Below are 17,037 nucleotides of genomic sequence, written 5' to 3'. Positions count from 1 at the left end.
AGTGTGTGTGAGAGAGGGAGTGAGAGAGAGAAAGCCGAGGAATTTAGTGAGGACACTAGTAATTTATCTGGGGGATAAGAGAGGCGGATCCAGCCCAGGGGAGGGGCCCTGCCCGCTGAGCACACCACATCCCCAATCACAGACCTTTGCACAGGACAGGGAATGAGGTATCCCAGCAAGCCTTTGCCGAGAGCTCAGAACTGGGATTCAAATCTTCACAACTGGAGCAAAGCAACTCTCTCCCTCTCTCCTCCCCTCCTCTGTCTTTCTATCCTCCCCCTTCCTCCTCCTCCTCTGCTCCTTCCCCATTTCCCTTTCCAGCCCAGGGTTGCTCTCCCCCTCCTTGCCTCCTAGATGACCCAGGCAGCTGGTGTCATGATTCTTGACGAAAGCCAAAATGGGTCATGAGCAGAGAGAGCAGCAGATCCACCAGCCAAGCCTTCCAGGGAGCTTTGTAATGCGTGCCGTCGAAATGCTGTCCTGTAACCTAATCTGGGGGAGATTTGTGAATGATTACATTTGCGAACGCATCCTGTCCAGCTACTAGTGTATTCCAGGAAGGGAGTGCTCCATCGCCCAGCCAGCAGCATGGACCTTGCCGTCACAGCCCATGGGCTGGAGGCAGGAGGATGTGACTTCTTCCAACCTCCCTGGGTGACCTCCCACAAGTCCCGGTTCTCTTTCACTGTCTCTGAGTTGCCCCAGCTGTGATCATCCCAGAGGCTGCAGGTGTGCTGGGTGGCCGAGATCTCTGTGGTCTGCTGAGCACCACCGAGCCAAGAAGAAGCACCATGCTGCCACCAGCGGAGGGTCAGCATGGCTGTGGATGGGGCAGCAAGGGTGTGTGCTGAAATGAAGGAAAAGGGGGATGGTAGAGTTCACAAAGAGAAAAGTCCTTTTCTCAGTGTGTTGCAGAGCAGATGTTATTCTGTGGCACCCGTGGAGCATTTTGTCTGCAGCTTTATGCATGTGCAAAAGTCAGGGAGTTTTGCCTGAATAAAGAGGTAAGATAAGGCCCCTTCTGTGGAAGCTGTGAGAGTGAGGGCATCTGGCCATACTCTGCAACCTCTGGGGCCAAACATTACTTGTCACGTTACCACTAGTGTGAATGAGCGAGTTGCTGTGTAGTTTGAATGAGCAGAAAGATCACTGCAGTTGTGATCTTTATGCACACATGTATTTAGTCTCTGCAGAACAGGCTTTTAAAAGCATTTAACCTTGGCCTAGCTCTTCTTCCTGTCCAGGTAAAACCTTCCCCTAAACCCACATGTGGAGCTCAAAGAGGCCAGTGAAGTGTGAATCTGCTCCCATAGCTAATTTCCTCCTCACATGCTTCCTGAAACCTTGTGGGTCCCCCAGCAGCCTGGGTTTGGAACACAGGGGACTAAAGAACGGGCACAATTTGTAAACGGGAGCTTTCTGGACAAGGTAACCCATCTGATTGCAGGAGCAACTTATTCTATTCAGCTACTTACCTGAGGATTCACATAGCTCTGGGTAAAAAAAAGTACAGCCTGAGATGTCATCAAGGCATGCAGTAGCTTTGGAGTTAATCACTGGAGTCACAGGGAAGCCTCTTACTGATTTATGTGAGCATCACATCACATTTTCTGCATGCACTAAACAAAAAACAAACAAACAAAAATTGGGGATGGCCAAACTGGTATGTCTGCCAAGATATATATATATATATATAAATAACTAGCAAGGAAATCTTTCCTACCTCATGATCCATCTTGGTTCCTTGGCTCACATACACCAGAAGGAAAACGGCAGATCTAAACTTTAAAACAGCTTTTTACCATTTGGCTGGAAGATAAGACCTTCCCACTCACAATAGGATAAGTACATTAAGATACCATATCTCCAAGCCCTGGGCTTTTGCGAATTCACTAACTTCTAACATCATGTTATGTTAACTGTGCCCTGTTGTGTTTTCTCTGTGTATAAAGTAAACATTGTCAGCATATCAGTCCTAATTAATGAATTAACTTCAGGGTTGTTGGTTTTTTTTTCTTTTTTCTTTATAACATCCTTGTTGCAGATCCAAAATATTACTAATCACTAGTGCTGAGATTTATGAGCCTCCTTATTTTCTAGGCCTAATTGTTGTTTGTGCAGGTGGAGATTTAAATGGCCACATCCATTGCAGAGATTTATGTTCCAAGTGATTGATGTCAGAAATGAGCTACAAGACTCTTGCTGGAGCAAGGATGGCAGAAAACCAAGTTGAAGTTGCTTGTGTCTCTAAGCACAAATGACCATAGAGCACAAAATCTCATCTAAAGTTCAGCATCAGAAGCTCCCAGAAGAACAAAACAACAAAGAACTGTATACTCACATCCTTTCTATGACTTATTTTTAACTTCAGTAGTTTCTAAAAATCTGTTGTAAAAAGCATAAGGAATGATCTGGCTTCTTAAAAAAGCCTTTAGTATGTTGCTGCATGTACATTCTGAAAATCAAAGTGTGTATCCTTTAAAATTTCCATACATTTGCAGTTTTTACTGACTTACATATATTTTTGAGTCCTTGGGACCAGTAAAATTGATGTAATACAGACCACACACTTCTGTGGAGTCACAAGATACATTTCTGTGTTCATTTTGTGGAGATTATTGTGTGTTATATACTCACATTAGTGTAGTATAATTTACTTTGAGTCCTTTATGCATGCATTTTTTCAACAACATAATTGCCCCTTTTTCCCTCTCCAAAGTCACTAATATGGGCAGACGTAAAACAAAGTATCCTCTAATCTCTGGGTAACTACTGGTTCCTTATTTGTTACATGAGTTGAAAGTCTCCTTTTCCAACCTTCCTGCTCCTTATGTCCCTTCTGGCAAGCCCAGGAATTGTACCCCTAATTTGGCTCACAGTTTCAATCCCTCTCCCCTCACCTGAATTGCCTTGCCCAGTCCTCCTGACTTGTTCTGAGCTGCAGCCCTGGTTTAGGGTGGAGATTGACAGGGTGGAGACCGACAGGGTGGAGACCAACCCATTCCTGTGGGAAGGGTAAAGCCGTGATGGCCACAGCCACGGTGGTGGTGGTGTGCCCACTTACTTACCCAGTTAAATGACTGGGACCACAGACCAGCCGCTGGGTGAATAACTGGTGTGGAAAGACAGATGGAGCTAAAGTCCTTTTGGCCTTTCCAATACATTCACTTCTTCATTCATGTTTTAAACAGGAAGCTGAAATACTGGCATGGAGAACATGAGTACAAATCTGTGGATTTGCCCTATAGATGACTTTCTCCTCTATGTTGCTCTGGCTACACAGGAAAGCGCATCTCTCTTTTACTTCTGATTGAGACCCATTAAGCCATAAGATCATTTAGGACACATCAGGGATGCTGGCGAGAGAGATTCGGGATGCCTGGACTGAAGGATGTCCGATAAGGGATATGTCACATAAAGTCTTATGCTGAGCTATGGCAGGTTACAGATTTCCCTCCCCAAAAAAAGAGCCTCGCTTTTTATGCCTCCAACCTTCCTTCCCCTAGGCTGGTATAACGTGATAATGTGAGAACAACGTTGGAACTTAAGCCCAAGATTTCTGCAGGTGTCTCATGATTTTGCATGGCATGGCTCAGGGTATTTTGGGGAATTTTTTGTGTGTGTGTGCTTTTTTGTTTTTATGGTTTTTTCTCTATACTGTGTCATTTATCAAGGCACTGTGAAATGAACAATCACCCAAGAAAAACCTCAGATCACCCACAGCGGAGGAAAGCATAATGAGTAGCTGCTTTTAAAATTCTACCCCAATATAATACAGGTGTTTTCCTGTATTTGGAGAATAACCAAGGAAGTCACCCATAGGCAGCCAGCTGATCACAAATCATGTTCAATCCAGTTTGAGAATAATCTGGAATAAAAGTACAACCAGATTATTGTTTTCAAGTTGCAATTTAAAAAACCAATTGGCTTGCACTGAGATTACTTCTGCTCACCTGAAAATTAAGTAAAATAGTGGAGGGACTTCAGAAACATACTTTTACTTATCTTAAGTGAAATAATACTAATAATATATTTAACTAGTACAAATAATACAGATATTAATAATACTGCTAATAATAGTATTACTAATAATGTAATAATCCTGCAGTATTGGATAGGATTCTATTTTTTCCATTGTGGAGGATGGACAGTGCTAGGGAAATGGATCAAAGTTGTTTGTAACAGTGGGCTAGCTTTTCAGAAGGGCAAAGGTACTGAAATTCTCCCATGGCCCCTTTCTAGTCTTGTTTATCTGTTTCTGGTCATACTTACGGTTTAAAAGGTAAAAGACATTGTGATAAATAACATAAAGCAATACACAAAGAGAAAAAATAATGTCATTGCCAAGACAGTAAAAGAAGCTGTTCTGGAGAATGGGCCTAAGAAGCACATATTTGTATGTGATACCAGTGTCAGTACCCCTCCCCAAGAAACTTGTTTCAAATTGCTAAGGAATAACAGCTTTTTGAGAACTTTTTTTGAAACTGTTCTATTTTCTAGAATAGTTTACTGTGGGGGGGGGAAAACTCGAACAATATTTCCTGCTATTCTAATTTCTTGCTATTCTCATTTCATCTGAAAGTTTTGCTGATACATAGAACGGAAAAAAAATCAGTCTCTCTGACTACAGATTAGAAAATTTAAAAGGAAGTAAACTACAGTTTCAAGAAAATTTATGTAGGAAGTTATGCAGCAGCCGTAACTCCATCTCATGTGACTTTTTAAACCTTGAAATGTCACAAAGCCTGAAGCACTGAAACTCTGGGAAACTGAATTCCAAAAAAAAATGTCTTTAGTAGATATTGAAAAAAATATCTTAGGAAACTCAGTATATTTAGTTCCAGATTTTATATTTTAATACTTTTTGTCACATTGATGACAAAGTCTGTGACATGTATAAGTAGTGCTCTTGTCTACTACAGGGACTACCTGTACGTATGATAACTGGAGGATTTCTACCACCCTGACTTATGCCATCTGGTACTTTTTCTTTTGAGTAGCTTCTTAAAAATCAGCAGGGCTGCTCACAGAGCAAAACAGACTATATGAACAAGAATGGCAAAAGCTACCACTGTAGAAATGAAGTCATGATTGACTATCCTAATACCTAAGAGATATCCTGACAACAAGGCCAGTGTCCTAATCATGAAGGATGCATTAAATCCTGGGGTTACTCACTGCCTCCGCCCCTGTCCCCTACCCATACCAGGTCTTGGGTGAGAGTTTCTGGTACTGCTGCTGTGTTAAGCAATGTCTTGCAAAGCACCTGTCAGCCAGAAGCTGAGTACACCAGGAACAAGAAGACAGCAAGCTGTAGAAATTACTGAAGTAGAAACGAAATGGCTCATCCTCGACATGAGCACAGAGCCCAAACGTTCAATTAACTTTTCACAGGTGTGCAAGTGAATCTCCTTTTGCTGGATGCTTGTAGGAAGAAAACCTAAGCGTCTGAGTAATTTTTGTTTTATAAGGCACATTTAATTCTATACTAAAGGAGACTCATGGACAGTGAGACGTATCCCCTTCCATCTCTACTGCAGGGACTGTTACTACACACTGCTTCCGGGACGTGCCTTTGAAATATTACGAGATAGTTGACACTGTAAACTGCAGGCTCTTTTATGTAGTGGTTACAAGAGAAATATGCAAAAAAGCCAATATATCTTATGCAAAATTATCACTGAAGGATTAAAGTGCAGACATAACTGTTTTATTTTGGATATCTCTGGCTAATCCTTTGCATTTTTGTGGCTTTAAGACATGATGAAATTTGTCGTTAAGAAATAAGTTTTCTTTTGCCTTCCAATAATTAGCACACTGGATAAAGTTTTGGAAAATAAAAGATCTTTGCTTCAGAGGAAAAACTGGAAAAGAAGAACACTTTGTAAGGGAGTGGCAGGAAGAATGTCAGCTATTCTGGTGAGCTTTTATTACTTGTATGGTTTATGGCATGATATGTGTGCATGTAGACACAGATTTTCTGAAATTCCTATTCACTTAAAGCGCTCATAGCTTCTGAAAGTCAGTTTCCCACAGCATCCATCATAAAATGTAGTAGGTCGGCCTGTGTCCTCTATTTCCATCCAAATGAAATGTCATGTGCTGGAACCCAGGCTCTTTGTAGGCTGCTTTATAAGTGAATCACAGAATCACAGAATGTTCGGGGTTGGAAGGGACCTCAAAAGATCATCTAGTCCAGCCCCCCTGCCAGAGCAGGATCACCTACAGTAGGTCACACAAGAACGCGTCCAGACGAGTTTTGAATGTCTCCAGAGAAGGAGACTCCACAACCTCTCTGGGCAGCCTGTTTATACCATTACAGACTGAGTTGGCCACGGTTTGTGCTGTTGGATTCCCTGAACTCCATTTGTCATGGGGGTTTGCATTTTACCAGCTCTGATAGGTGGCCACATTAAACCTTTAAATATACATGCCTAGGTGCACTGACATCAAAAGGAGTGTCCATAGAGAGCTGGAAAAACATTTGGGCCAAAAATACTGATCTCTGAAAACAGCACACTGGTAATATTCAACTATTCATGTGTACGATTGCACATAGGGATTCACCCAACACAGTAGTTAGCTGAAGATTGTATGTGTTGTGGATGAGTCTTAAATGGGAACAATAGCTGGCAAGGCAAGGGGGAAAGCAGATCACACATCCTACTCAAGCGACACAGTCACTGTGCATTTCTTCTGACTCTGACAGATCTTATACATGCCTCACAAACTGTGACTCTCAGAGCTCCTGGAACATCCCCAAAGTGGGGTCATGGCACTTTGCCACAGTGCAGTCCTCTGGTTTTATGGTCCGTATCATAGTTCATAATACATATAGAAAATGGTGTTGTTTTAGAAAGTGGTATGGCAAAAGCATGTAATAAAAGTCTATTTGAGTAATTTGGAGGAAATAAATAGCTTTAAAAATGAACGGATGAAAAAGCATAAAAGGAAGACCTTAAATATGGGTTGCAGTGGAGTCCCATGAGACTGAGAAAGAACCAAAGAACTGAAACAAGAGAAGCAAGGGAAGAAAAAGCCCCAAATATGGACTGTGAAGGCCGTCCTGATCTTTTTCCCCTCCCTGCTCCTCTCTTTTCCTTTGTGTATACAGATCCAGGGTGATGCTTGGACTGCCTGGCATTTGGTTCTTAACTGGGGATGTGACTAACCTGAAGGAAAGCTGGTTAGAGGAGAACAGAGACACAAGCCATTAGACCTTCTGCTAACCAGAACTAGCAGGCCCTGCATGTTTGTGCAGTTCTGTGTGGGGAAATAGAAAGCAACGCCTAATGGCTGCTCTAAGTCCATCCAAAGCAGAAAGGCCAATTTTTTTTAAAGGTAAGGCCTCTGTTCCAAGGGACCAGATACTAAAGCAGTCTGTTTTTTAAGATCAGATGGGATGATGGCTGAGGGTGGTGTGAAGAGAGAACCTCCTTATTTAAAGCAGTAAGGAAAGATTTTGTGGCTAGCTGAAGGGTGTTCATTTTGATGTTTTATTTTAATCTCCATATGATTTTGAGTAGTTCTGCTCTGCACAACAGATCTCTGTTAGTCAGATTTTGCACCGAAATAAGGCAGGTCTGTCTTTCTCATGCAGGCAATTTGAATCACATAGCAAATTTACCAGACATCTTGTGCCATGCCTTTTACCACATACCAAAATTTGGTGGCAGAAATATCTTGATGTTTGCTCTATAAGGACTGAACAAAGATGTATGTGTGATCAATATGAGCTATGTTGCCTGAAATATCACAGAGTGGAAGAGATGATGTGTATGTGACATAGCATCTACAAGTTTCCTCTCAATATTGCAAATGAATTCCTCAAAAAGGTTTTCCACTTATGCAAAACCCTCACCAAGGAGCTGCTCAGTCAATCTGTTCAAGCATGGGGGCTCTAAGCAGAATCACGAAGCAAACTTCCATAGGGTTCAATGGACACGGGTCATCTGGGGCCAGGTTGGGCTTCCCAGAGCAAGAGCCATGTTCTGATCTGAAGAACAAGTGATTCCAGGGAAAGTCTCTGTGAACTGCCTAGTGCAGCAGCCACAGCAATAACACCATGTGATCTTTCTTCTTCTCCTCCCCTAATGCCCCGACTCACTGTAGTCTTTCACCTCTCCTTGGCAGAGACCTTTTGGGATGCAAGCCTAGTGTTATTCCCGTGTTTCTAAGTGTCAGTGGAATCAGTCTTACAGCTAATGGCTTGTTGATACATGTAACAGCCTTGCTTCTGCAATTTATGTTGCAAATTAATGAAGTGCAAACTAGGCTAATTTAAAAGAGACAGACTCTTCCTTGGTTAAGGTGATAGCCAGACATCCAGGTTATGTGGGTTGATTTTCTGCTATGTTACGGGCTTTTTAGGTGGCCACAAAAGGGGGAACCTTTCTGCTGCAGTTCCTCAGTGATAAAAAAAGGACGAGAACACTTCCCTGCTCTACAGAAACTTCATGAGGGGCTTAGGCGCTATGGTAATGGATACCAAGGGTAGCTAAGATAAATAACCTGATAGTTGCAAGAAAATGATTGATGTTAGAATACTGCAAATATGTTGAAAGCCTAAAATATCTTTGTGATGTCTCCCCATTTCTTGAAATGCCAATTAACATTTTTCACTCAGATACCTGATGTTTACATTGGCACATTTTTATGCTCACATGTCTTACAAAATGGATACTTGCTTGACTTTGATTTTAGATGAAAGCACTTGTCCCTCAGTCTTATAGTAATTCTGAAAGATAGAAAAGTTGCTTTTATAGGAAGAAAAACATTGAGTTTTGATCCTGTTAGTGATGAGTGACAAGCCAAAAGTTTAATAAACAGACCAGGAGTACCATCATTGGTAACACTATAGCACAAGTAGCAAATCACCATTGACTAAATTACTCCAAAGTCCCCAAGCTCTCTGTGAAGAAAAATAAAGTGTTACTTTAGTTTCCTGTAATCCTTCCTCAGTAAAAACACAGGATTCCCTTAGGAGAGTTAAAATCCATTACTAGGCTTCTATATGCCTTTTTGTAATTAATTGTCTCTTCCATGAAGGGTCTTACTTCCTTGAATCATGAGTTAATGCAGACTTTCAGGGTGCAGTGCGGCTGCAGAGAAGTCAGCTTTTAGTCTCGTCTTCTCTTGGTGTCCACTTTTTGAGTTCTTAAACGCTGGTTTCTAAGACTCCATCAGTACTTACCTGTGTGATGGCCGTGTGCAAGATAACGTGCTCTGAAGCATCTCTTTGTACGAGGGTGAGAAGCGGCCAGGCAAGCTCAGCACCTGAAGCAAAGTGCTTTGTACCACAAGCCGCACAAAGCTGGAGTTGTTAGAAAGAGGAATACAACTTCATTTGCTTCCCTGATAGCAGAGCATACACTCAGCTTATCACAGCAAGCCTAGCTGTTTCTTCTTACCTGAGGTACTGCTTTTTCCTACGGCCATATATATCCTGACTGCTTTTGTTTCCCATCTTTGTATGCCACCCTTTCCCTTTTCAGTCTGCTTGTCCCACTGCAGATTGGCAATTTTTGCAGTTTGTTCTATGTTAACTTGTTTCTCACTGATTTAAATAGCTCAAACTGTTAAAGGAACTTTTAAAATAATATTTTCTATTTTTCACAACTGAGTAGCAAAAGCACACATTCCTAAGTCCATAAGCTGCATCTGAGCTGAATTTGAGCCGATTGGTACACAAAAATGAATGCTTTTTTTTATGGGTATGTAGATGTATTTATGAGAACAATTGTAGAGGCAGGGCTAAAAAAAGGAAGTCCTCTGATATTAAACTTACTTTCACATAAGTGGCATGTGATGATACATGCATTGAATATAGCAACTGTAATAATAGCCAAGTAATTTCTTTATTGATCTGTCCCTTCCAATTCTGAACTGTCTTTATTACAGGAAAGTTGTAAAATACATATCTCGGTACTTGAAATTCTTTGTTTTCCTTTTATGAAATGGATGAGGAAAGCTAAACAGCTCTAGGATATACAACCCTACACAAGGTGTTGGAAAGGGGGGAGGGTGGCTCAGTGATGAATGAGCAGTCGTTCAATTGTTTTCTTTCTTGCAGAAATCAGAGACAGGGTACAGTTTATCTTACCCTGACTTTTAGCAAGACAGATTGCCAGGCAAAACCCCTGGGTTGAAGTAATCCAACCACCAAGTAGAGTAAAGAGACCGTTGCTGTTACCTTTCCAGGACTCACGCCCACACCCTGCGCCTTTTAAAAGTCTATGGTGTTTCGTTCTGAGGTTGTAACATGAACTTTAGCTACTTTCACACCATTTTTATGCTAAACGCAATCTGTAATGATTTATTCAAGGCCTGAATCCTCCACTACTAGGCAGGCTGAGACCAGCTTATCCCTGTGTATCCCTTGCAAACAAAGCAACTGCTGCAGAATTCCCCCTCATGTTGGTGTTTAATCTCACCCGTGCTTTCTTTCAGCTGCCACTGAACTTGATTTCCTCTAGTTTGAATATTTCAGGTGTATGCTACTGTGCTGGCATTAGACAAACCTTTCTCATCATATGGGTGAGAACAGGGAGAGCTGTGTGCCAAGAGGATAAAATCCTTAAGTAAGAGCAAGCTAACTCTGAGGCAGGCTGTCATTTTCCCAGGTTATTCCTGCACTTCGATGTATTTTTCTTATCATCTCTATTCCAACCATTTGGAACAATACTTCTGGACACAGAATCCTGAATTTATTCCATCTGGATCTGAGAGGACATGTAGATCTTAAGTGGCCTTAATCATACCCTGAAGGTGCTTATTTCCCTGTGGCACCTATGAGTGGATCAATAGCTTAAGTCAGCTCCAAAGAAATTGGGCCAAAGTGCACATTATTGAACAGTTTGATAAAATTCAGAGGAACACGAAAGGCAAGACAGACAGAAAGAGTTAAAAAGGAAAGATAGAGGCAGTTGCAGTATCTATTACTTGCAAGTGACCGTAATGTGTTTATATAGCTCTCAGCCAGGCTAGCGGATAATTAAAGGGAAGAACTGACACTAGACACTACACCACCTTATATGCTATGGCACGGGGAAAGTCACACAAGTGGGGTTGTAAGAAAACAGCAGCAGATTTCTTCCTCCTCCTTTTGCCAGTTCTCTTTTGCAGTTAGAAGGATACCTAGTTTGCATTGCTGGGAGGGAGTTAAAATACACTGGTAAAGTTAGGGTCCAATTTGATCCTACTGCATTACAGTCAAGTATTTAATAAATTCTGTCCACAGCAGGACAAACACCTTTACCAGGCTCCAGTTCAGCAGAACGTACCCTCCTCAGCAATAATCCATCCCATGAGCTCTTGGTTACCTGTCTGTTCCTATAGCTATAGACTATACTTGTGGCTCAGACTCACCCTTTGGTGAGATCAAGACCAGATTTGAGCCACGGATGACCAGCTTCTGGGTGGGTAGAGGAGTCTTGGCAGCAATGCGATTTCAGTGTGTGTTTGTGATTGGGGGAGTGATTACCTGTTCTCTGGCCTTCTGAGGGGTCAGAGAAGACCATCCTCCCTCTGGACTGCCCAGACCACTTGGCCAATTTGTCAAGAATCCCAGAGGATAAATAGCTGTCTCCAGAGACCTTTATAGTGACAAATCCAAATAAATCAGAGTCACTTTTACTGAGCACTTCAGCAGACAGCTAGGATTTAATGAATCAGCTTTCAGACCCCCAAGGAAGATTTTCTTTCCCAAGCACAAGGGGAATAAATAAGTGCCAAAATTTGCTTCCAGGCTAAAACTCTATCAGACCAGCTTGTGGTATTTTGTGATTGCAGTTACCAGTAAAACTAATAGTATTTTATAAAGCACTGGGAATGCAGCAGATAACTCTCAGGATTAGCTGTATAATCAGTGTACCCAGTGCAGGGAAAAGGAAGCTGCTATGGATCAGATGATTTTTCTCATCAATGATCAGGGATGGACTTTACATTCCTTTACTAGTGCCCTTCTGCACTTTTGGCTGTAACTCCCTAGCAGCACAAAAAAAAAGAGGGGGGGAAAGAAAGGAGAAAAAGAAATCAGTCCTAAAATCCACCACCACTAAAGATCATCACATAGAAAAAACCTTGCAGGTTAGTCAGGGTGGGTCGTTCAAACAGTTTTAAGGCTTAACATCTTGATCCCCTCTAAAAACTTCCACTTCCATTTCCTTCCCCCCTTTGGGATCCATCCAGATGCCTGCTCAAATACCTGCTGGCGCCAGAGGAAATTCTCCTGTAATGGATACCCTGTGATGTAAAACCAATATTTTGTTTCCAGGGTCATCCCTTTCACACCCCCACAGATCCTCTTGCTTCACCAGTCTGCCTCTTGGTCATGCCAAAACATGAGAAATTGTGAATCCGAAGGGTGGGATTTCAGAGCAGTTTAATAGGCTTGGTGATTGCTAACCCGCACGTTTCCTCAGCTTCCTTCTCTTGTTGTGGTAGCCTTGTCCAATAATCTATGTCAGGTTAACAGGCTGCTGGGCAGATACCTCTGCTCACAGTTCAGCAAAGAGAGAGAGAGTAATTTAACCCAATCCAAATTGTTCATGATGATCAGACTGGTGACACCTTTTCAGATAGACTAATATCTAATACAAAGGCCTAATAAAGGTAAGGAGCATCTTTCAGTGGTAGAATGTGAGTAAGTCCAGTCACAGGTGAAATGGTTAATTCAAAAGCAGTTTTTGATATAATTCCTGTGCAAGCAAAAAGGCAGAAACATTTAATTTGTGATGGTTCCTCATCAGTTGTTTAGGGAATATTGGCGGTAAGAAGTGGATCAACGTTTGGAATTTGGTCAGGAGCTTCTTGGTTCGACACTTTATCCTATTCTACTTTTGGTTTTGATCTGTGTGCTTTGGCTTGTTCATATACTTCACATGATAAGCAGTAAATTGCTTGATACTCATGTATAGCAAGCAATATAATGACCTTTTTTAATCATCATATGGGATACACGAGAAAGAGTTCTTCAGAAAAGACTGAAAATAAACACTCTATTAAGTGACATTTTAGGTGTTCATTTCTTCATCTAGCCTTATAATACATATTATGGGCAATACCTCCACGATGATAATTGAAGAAAACAAGTAAGTATATTTACTTATATAAAATAGATAATTCTACTTTTTATGTAAATTTAATGAAGATAAGTGCAAGGATAAAATAACAAGGTCTCATTTCAGCTCCCTACAATTGGATTGCACCTGAATATTTCTTAAGAAACTTTAAAATTTTTCCTCATGAAGGAAACAAATAGAATAGCTAACATTTTTCTCCTTTCAATCCTTTAAATAAACAGTTATTTACCAAGAATGTCAGAAAACAAATATTATTTTGTATGTGACTGAAAAAAAGAACCCATAAAATAAATTTTTACAAAATGGCTGCATGTAAGGCTTTGCTACAGAGTGGGCAATTTATTGCACCAGAGATTTGTCATCCAAAATTCTGCAGAATATGCCAGAATGCTTGTTCACTTCTTAAAAAAGTCTATTCCATTCCGACATAATATATTGCATAAAGTGCAGGAGAACAAGAGTAAAAATGTGTTTTTTTAATGATTAAGGACTGATCTTGTTCCAATTGAGTCAATGGCAAAACTCCATGGAATTGAGCTGAATATATGGGTATAGATAAGATGTTGTTTACTGTGCTCTTGCTTTTTCTGAGAGCAAAATGTGAATGAAATATATTCCTTGCACAAATTAGATTATCCCAAGTCATCTGCTGACTCCTACTTAAAACAGAGCACAGGAATCTCTCCACATTCTCCAAGAGCTGCAATCCCTTATGTCCATGCAGCCTTCAGGACACTCTTGCCACCGTGTGAACTGGCTGTTGCACCAAAGAAGGATTTAACACAGTCATGGAACAAGATTTTCTTGTGTGTATAAATGAACGTAATATTGATAAGTATGTTCTTCCAGCCCTCTTTCAGCTGCAATTACTTTTTTTTTTTAATAAGCAATGCTTGTCTTTGTGTAGAGTCTTGCCTGGTTTTAGCACAGCCATGAGCAGAGAGCAAGGTTCTTGTCCTTTTGCCACACTTGAACTGCGAAATGAGCAGAGGGAGCATGAGCTGCATCATTTGTGCTGCAGCTCACCCGTCAGCAACTGAATGGGTTCCAGCCAAAAAAAACAAAAGAGAGGAGAAGTAAACAACCTTGAGTTATGTTCTGCCAGCATCATCTGGGTAACACACATGGTAGAGATGGATGGAGATGATTGTATTAGGGTGGAAATTATTCCTTCCAAGGAAGAAAACAGAGAAAGCACCATGTCTCTGCAAGTCCTTGGTTTTCTTGAAACACCTTTCTGGGAGGTAAAACTCCCAGTTTGCATGTCTTAGAGTTCAGACTCAACCAGTCCTTTGTAAGATGAAAAAGAAGAATTTGCCAAGAGGGCTCTCATTTTTATTAACAAAACCTTTGGAAGACAAACAAACAGTCTGACAAGCTCCACCTAATTGCTGCAGTGGCACAAAACATTAATCAGCTTGTGTAATGCTTTACCAGCAGCGACTGAGCTGCAAGAAGAAAATAATTACCTTTGAAACAGGAGGTAGGGAACAGGGCTGCAATTGCGATAGAGCATGCTATTAGGAAGTGCGAAGGAGTAGAAGGGAGTTGTTTACGATAAACTGACCAAATGATTCCTAAGTTGTTGGCTGTGCAATTCATCAGCCCGACAGGTAAAAAGTGCAAGGCAAAGTTAATCAGTATGGTTACCCCCTTCTCTCTCCAGCCCATTCTGATGGGTGATAGAGCATAACGGTGTTGGTTTTGACATTATTAGGTTATCCTGAAAATAAATCACTTTTGAAAAGGTGAATAATTGGACAGAGCTTAGTGTTGACAAGCAAAAGGTTGGAGGTAGGGGGTGGAGATGGCGGTGAGGGGGAGAGGGAACGGAGGCTGTGGTGTCAGAGATGCAAACCCATTCCAGGAGGCCACCAGCATGGGAGGAGCTGAAAGCCTCATTCTGGTTTGTGCTTTGGCAAATGAGTGCAGTTTTTGGTCTGATAACTATCAAACTGCATTTATGGTTTCTGAAACTATTTTTGATCCGGCAGAGAAATGAGACATACCTTTTCATGTAATCTAAACTGTTAGAGGTATACCCCTACCCAATAAAATTAAAAGGTAGTAAATTTTGTCCCTGTAAAAGGGAATCCCCACTTTTCCCAACATTTAGCTGATCTATGGGGTTCACTGCTATAAGTGGTCATCAAGATAATATATTGTGGCTGGACTCTTAAAAGAGCTAGATAATTTTATGACTATCAGCAACATCTGTAACTATGAAAAGGAAGATCATGATAATGGTAATCCAACCTCATATTTTACAGCATAAAATAAATGCCCTCTGGGACACAGGAAAGGCTGGATAATTGACTAGTCATCTGATAGATGGGTTTAAACCTTCTTCTGACACCTAAGAGACAAGGCACCATTAGATACAGTGTAGCTTGTGTCTACTCACACCAAGGACCATGGCAATATTTCAAATGTTTGATGTGAACTCGAACTTCATGTGGACATATCTGAAGGTTTGGTGCCAATAGTGGGCTGTAATTTGTCATTCTTGTGATGAAAATGTAATGAAGTCAATCTACCAGTCCTGGAAAGTTTTCTGAATGTGAGTGCTGTGGTTCTGGCACTGCATTGACATTTAAAGAATATAGGTTTACATGCTAGTGCCCAGACATTTGCAACATGATCATAAGTAAAACATGCATAGCTGCATTACACATGAGCTTTCCCTCTCAAAATGAGTGTAAGAACAGGCTTTCTTTCATCCAGTGTCTTTCTGTCCCAACCATTCCATCTTAGCTTGTCTAGATGAGGACTCATAGTAATTTTATACAATATCTTACACAAAGACTCAGCTTGCATCCTGAAGTTCTTGGGCATTTACTTATAGAAAACTCTCTGTTGCAATCAATGGATTTAGTTTTGAGCTTCACAAGGCTTTCAGAGGTGCAACCAGCCTGTTTGTGACACCAATCTACTAGACATCTTCACTGCTCAAGGAATAGATTGTATTTGGGGATTGAAATAGTGAAAAAGATCCTGAAAATGGGGTTTCCAGTAGATTAAAGTTCTGTCTTCTTCTTCCTTCTTCTTATATACTAACAGGTACTTAAGGGACATACAGAAATCTCTCTTCTAAGAGATTCCCTCCCAAACACCCCCATAAATGTCATGGTTCCTGACTGTGGGTGCTGGTGGTGTGGAAAGGGGAACACAAGGGGCAGAATAACAGCGGTTGTCAGGGAGCTGAGTGAAACATTCACATATTCTCCTGGCCTTTTAACATTTGTGAGCAAGTTCTTCCCATTCAGAAAATTCGTAATGGGGAATTTATGACAGGAAAACACCACCAAAAGAAATGGGCCATGAGCCATCAGCTTTTAAGGTTGCACAAAAATCCAAAAGGAGCCATCCTCTGAGGGAACCCTTATAAAGCAGAGTATTTTGCAATCCTGGACATAGTTCTTCCACATGTCAAACACTGTGGTGGTGGATCCACTCAAAAAGATCCTCACCGCCCTCTTCGCCTTTGCTGTTTCTTCCCGCCCTCCTCCTTGCAGCGCCAGAGTTCATCGTCTGCTCTGCTGTGATGAGTCAACTGTTTGGGTGGTTGTGCTCCCAGCCAGATTTGTCATAGTGCCTGCTTTCAAAACAACGGAGAAAGATGTCTCCTTTCCTGCTTTTCTAAAAATCAGACCATTTCCCAGATCTGGTTTGGAGTTCAGCGATCAGAGTGGTACGACCAAAGGGAGGTAATCCCTATCAGGCAAGGAAGGAATCCCTTAACACTTCTCTGCTTTTAAAGAATTTGTGCCCTGGAAAAACACCCTCCTGTTAGATAAGGGGCAGCCCAGAAAAGCCACCATCCATGAAAATGTGAGGGATTTTCCAGGCCACACTGCTCTTCTAATAGAGCTATTCAAATTCATTATCACTGCATGATATAATCAGTCTTATATAGTTATCAGGGTTTGGGGCTGTTTTCTTTTTCTACCGCTGA

This window comes from Apaloderma vittatum, unplaced genomic scaffold (assembly GCF_000703405.1).
Source record: "Apaloderma vittatum isolate BGI_N311 unplaced genomic scaffold, ASM70340v1 scaffold5292, whole genome shotgun sequence".
Taxonomy (NCBI): domain Eukaryota; kingdom Metazoa; phylum Chordata; class Aves; order Trogoniformes; family Trogonidae; genus Apaloderma; species Apaloderma vittatum.
Note: the sequence above shows the minus strand (reverse complement) of the source record.